At 45.5% G+C, this 5,068-nt stretch overlaps 1 protein-coding gene and 1 non-coding gene across 3 annotated transcripts in view; both read right to left on the bottom strand.

Annotated features, from left to right (window-relative positions):
• Nucleotides 1-247, bottom strand: part of MYNN (myoneurin) — a 17,938-nt gene extending 17,691 nt beyond the window's left edge. For both annotated transcript variants that reach the window (XM_019532703.1, XM_019532704.1), the window contains exon 1: nt 174-247. The gene's annotated coding sequence lies outside the window, so the exon portion shown is untranslated. The remainder of the gene's footprint in view (nt 1-173) is intronic.
• A 3,625-nt stretch (nt 248-3,872) lies between these two features.
• Nucleotides 3,873-3,945, bottom strand: TRNAV-AAC. The gene has a single exon. It is a non-coding gene; the product is annotated as a tRNA-Val (tRNA).
• Between the last annotated feature and the right edge of the window lie 1,123 nt (nt 3,946-5,068).

The following is a 5,068-nucleotide window of genomic DNA, read 5'->3' as shown; positions in this document are numbered from 1 at the left end:
GGTCCCGAGGCCTGGCTCAGTGGCAGCGTCCCCCTGTCCCCCGGGGGCTTGGTTCCGCCCCCCTCGCCTGGCTCCCGCTCCGAGCCCAACGGCTCCGCCTGCCCCTCTCGTAGGCCTTGGGCCGGGTGCTGGGGGCCAGGCCCCAGCCGGGCACGGAGACGCTCCGCACACACCTGAGGGGAGGGAGACTCACGTTCACCTCAGGCCGCCATTTTGTGATGACGCCGCACACGCCGCTTCCGAGACCTCACTTCCGCCCCGGGCCGGGAGCGGAGTGGGGAAGACTGGGCCGTGCCGGACCGGGGCGCGAGCGGACTACAGTCTCCAGCAGGCACCGCGCCACGGGCAGCCGGAGCCCGGGGCAGCACGCGGAGCACGACGGGAAGTGTAGTCCGGGAAGGGGGTGGCTCCCTATTGGCGCCCTTCCCCGCCGGGGTACCTGCGATGTAGTCGACGTCCTCTCGCTGGTTTTCGTTCTCGTTCCTCCGCGCGTGGTGGCGCCGCTCTGCGCTTAATGGCCGGGGTGCTCCAACCGTGGCGCCAGTGCTAGATTTAGTCTTAAGCTACAGTTTAGGGCCCCACAATGTGAGGGGCCTCTAAATAAGAAAAAAATCAAAACCTGACTTAATATCAAGTTGTATAATAACACTTATAATAATAAGTTTTAAATAAAGGAGATATGGGAAAATGATTTTCCAAAATGTCAGGTATCCAAGTTGTAGCTGCATTGGTCGAGAGCAAAAAGGAATCAGGGCTCCTAATAGAGCTGATATCTTTTATTTTTTATTTTATTGTATTATATCTAATAAAAGATATCAGCTCTGCTACGAGTCCTGATTTCCTTTTTGTCGAAATATGGACATTTCCGTTCTAATATGACAAAAATACACATACATTGGGGCCTCTTGAGCTGGGCGTAGTTTATTTAGGGCTTCAGCATGCAACATGCGCTGCCCTTAGCCTGCCCTGCTCAGCCTGTTTCGCAGGCCTCCGACTGCACTTTTTAACCTCTTTTGATTCAGTTCTATTTGTTGTTGCTTTAGTCTTAAAATGGGAAGATCCTGCGCTGGCCCCTAGCATCAGTACAGCTTCAAGTTAATTTTTAACTGCAGAAAAGTGTGTTGTTTTATTGGGAAACTGCACCCTGCCCCTTTGCACCCCCCTTTCCAAATCCACCCATGCCAACCTTTCCAAAACAAGCATTATAAGCAAGGACCTACTTAAATCGTAGCAAGACAAAGGGCTTTTCGTGGCCCACTCACAGCAGTTTGTGGGGACTCCTTCCCTCAGCACCGACAGGCAGAGTGGCGGAGATGGGGACACACAAGGGTAGATGCTATCTTATCATCTGCCCTTCGTGCCACCTTGCCAGCTGGCACCTTCCTCTCCTAGCAGTGTGGACTGCCAGCTTCCACTGGGGAGCCAGCATTTTATTTTTATTACATTTTTTTTCTGTTGTTGATTTTGCAGATTTCACTGACAATCCTGCACTTCCCAGTTTTCCTGATACTGCAAATTAAATAATTATAAGACTATAAAGTATCCGTTAGAGGTCATTTAAGGGATAAGGAGAGCAGTTGCTGGGGGAGATATTGATAAACTTTGTTCAGAACTGCAACACAAATGCCAAGGGTTGCTTACCTGGCTGGCATTTTCAAGCTGAGCTGATGATGTGCATGGAGGATGCAGAGGGCTGCTTTAAAGAAAAAGCGTGTTGTGTCTATCCCCACCCCTGGGCTAAGTCTGCCTCTCAGTGGTGCACGCCCAGGCCCTGGCATCGTCAGGGACCTCAAAAAAGAATCACAGAACTCTGAAATCGGAGCCTAGCTGCAGACAGCGGGCCAAGTAGGATCACCCAGGCGATTCTGATTTGTGTCCATCACCTGTAGCTTTCTTCATTCCTGGAACAATGTTGGTCCTAACTAGTGAGTACATAAGCAATCCAAGGAAACAATAAGCAGACTATATGTGCCTGCTTTAGTGCATGTCTGGCTAGCTCTCATATCAGGGCCCTTGCAAACACTATTTGCAGACAAGTAGAGGAGTCTGCAAGGGGCATCATATGAGAACAAGCCAGACGGGCACTAAAGCAGGCACTATAGTTTGCTTATTGTTTTCTAGAGTGCGTGTGTGCCCTCAACAATAGGACATTTGCAGACAAATAGAGGAGTCTGCAAGGGGCCTGGTCATAACCAAAAGGTTTCCTGGGCCAGCCCCTAAAAATCGACACCCTTTTTCCTGCCTTTTTAACTACTGCTATTTAGTGTTGTTCTCACACCCAGGAAATATAATTGGTGCCCAGCATGGTACAAATTGTATCACTTTGGCCTGAAGCCATTGCTTTGTAATTGTCCCTCAGTGTTCACTGGGAGCTTGCTTATTTAGCTCGTTTGTACGGATTTCTAGCTCACTTTATTGCTTCCATGAATTAAGTCAGAGCACTATATTAATAAATAATGATACACTGACATCAATGTCCAGGTTGCATATTATCCTCATAACTTATTAAGTGTTAGCATTTTTGGGTCTATTGTGTCAGTTTTAGCTGTGGCAGGGCTCCTGTTGTGTCAGAAATAGGAAAAGATGCATCTATTCAGGTCACAGCTTAGGCAGTGGCATTTAGAATAAATGTAGGCAGTTCAGTATTTCCTTAAATCAGACCATTTCAAAGGTTTTATCACAGCGAATGAACTGAATTAAATGTTTAATTGGCTATAAAGGTTTTTGTTTTGTGGGTTTTTTTGGTTTGTTTTTGTGGTTTTTTTGCTGCCTTTTATGTGTGTGAGTTGTTCTGTAGCATTTTTTTTCCTAACCTTGCATTTCATAAAGCAATAGGATTGACACTGATTGACATATTATTCATTAAAAATTATTTGCAACATTAATTTCATAACTGCTTGTTATAGTATATGTTAGTTATTAAGCACCACCAGTATGTCTGTACCTTTCAAACTGGAAAAATATTGTTTCTGTCCATAACACCAGCCATACTACTGTGCAGAGCCTGAAAATACTATGCACAAACCTAATTTTATTTGATCACAATAGGGCCTGATGATAAGCAGGCAGATACTAAGCATATTTTTACAGTATTAAGGTATATAATTAACCAATAATACAGTTCAGAGATAATGTCACATTTTTTAAAAAATCACCTTTCTTTGATTGATTAGCATAGAGAGCTTTGCAGAACCACAGTTTATCATTTTCAAATATTAATATGATTTGGGTAATGATAAATTAGTTACTATTGAATATGCATCATTAATTGCTTTATGATCCATAGTGGTAACAGAACAAAAGAGAAAATCACCTTTAATATTAAATTAAAAATCATTATCAACAAAGAAAGTAGGAAATAATATTTTAGTTAGAAGACTATTACATTCAAGGCTGTGATGTTGCCTCTACGATTTTATAATGCAAGACATGTACAACTACAAAATAAACACACACACAAGTGAATTCTGAATCCCAAGATTGTGCTTTAAATATCATGTGTGTCACTTTTCTAAACTGGTTTAAGCTTATGTTTAAAAATGAATTTAGCAAATAAATGCCAATTAATTTGAAACGGATTTCCCTAGGGCACACGCAATAATTAACAACACCGTTTTTAAGTTCTTTGATTTTTCCGCATAATATTTAAACTAAGCATGTTGCAGGTTCCCAAGAATTCGTGCCTGCGAAGTGGGAACAGAACATCCTACCAGACAAAATGGTAATGTACAACGGAGGAATTTCATGCTGTTGTCAGGTCAAGAATCGAATGAACAGATGTCTTCGTATAGTGCAATGTATGCTTGTCAAAACAAACAAAAAAACCCCTCTAAAACGATTTCAGTGCAGCAGCTAGGGAAGCAAAACAACTTTGTTTCCGCCCGGTTTCGAACCGGGGACCTTTCGCGTGTTAGGCGAACGTGATAACCACTACACTACGGAAACTCGTTGCGTGCACAACTTTTGAAATGCTACCCCTATGTTACTGCTTGATAGCCTGATCCTCGGAAAACTTAAGATTTGTCTATTATGATGTATAAATGTTGATCACTGCGTTTCGCCAGCACGTGTTACTCGAGAAGCTTCCTCTGTGTAGACTTTTTAAGAAAAGGCTCCACTCAGATCCTTGCACAAGCCTGTACTAGACTCAGGCTCAGCCGGATACTGATGGCACTGCCCAGCCACCTTGAGACTGCCGTGGCCCATCATGGTGCAAGTTCAGGGTAGGCTCCAGAACAAGTAGCCTTTTTTTTTTTAGGAACATTTTTCATGGCTCATGTCAAATTAGCCAGATGACGTCCAAATCCATTTGAATCATCCAAGAACCATGTGTGGCCCTGCTCCACCCCGCCTGGGGCTTCAGATACTTCCAGATCCTATGGCAGGCATCCTAGTGCAGGCCCCAGCCCAGAGACTTGGGGCTTGGATGACCCAGAATTTCGCTTGCCCTCAGCAGTATGGCCGCAGGAGCGAAGCCAGGGAGGAGTTTCCCATTTCCATAAAGTCCGCATGTAGCCATGCTCTACGCCACCTTTCCTGAGCACGCAGCACCACCCCTGCCTGGGAACACAGGCCCCGCTGGGGAGGAGGAGCAATTGCTTCTCCCCTCCCTGGGCCTGGTATCTCTCCGTGGGGGGTGGCACCAGGCTGGAATAGTCACATTTACCCTCCCCAGCTTCTGGTGTGAACAAAGGAGCCGGGGCTTTTAGGTCTCCCTGGTTGCTGGGGATCTCTCACAATCCCATGGCTCAAGTAAAGGGTTGTAAATGAGTCTATTGAAGACTGAGGCCGACCCTAGAGCCACTTTCTGGCAAATGCCACAGGTGATGGTTAAAGGGAGGGTCAGACCAGGGATTTCTCAGATCTGTTGTCTTTCCTTCTGTTTCTGTCATTTTTCTGCTTCCAGGGAGAGGGTTTTCCTTAAAGAAAGATGGACCTTTTCTCACAAGGCGTCACCAGGTAGCCCTCTTCTGGGCTAGTTTTTCCCAATTTATGGAGTCAATGCCACATGTCTCAATGTTTGCTTTGAGGGTGTCCTTAAAAGCGTGTCGTCTGGCGCCTGCCTGTG

The sequence above is a fragment of the Crocodylus porosus genome, unplaced genomic scaffold (genome assembly GCF_001723895.1).
Source record: "Crocodylus porosus isolate Cpor-Errol unplaced genomic scaffold, CroPor_comp1, whole genome shotgun sequence".
Lineage (NCBI taxonomy): Eukaryota > Metazoa > Chordata > Crocodylia > Crocodylidae > Crocodylus > Crocodylus porosus.
This window is presented reverse-complemented; position numbering and strand designations above follow the sequence as displayed.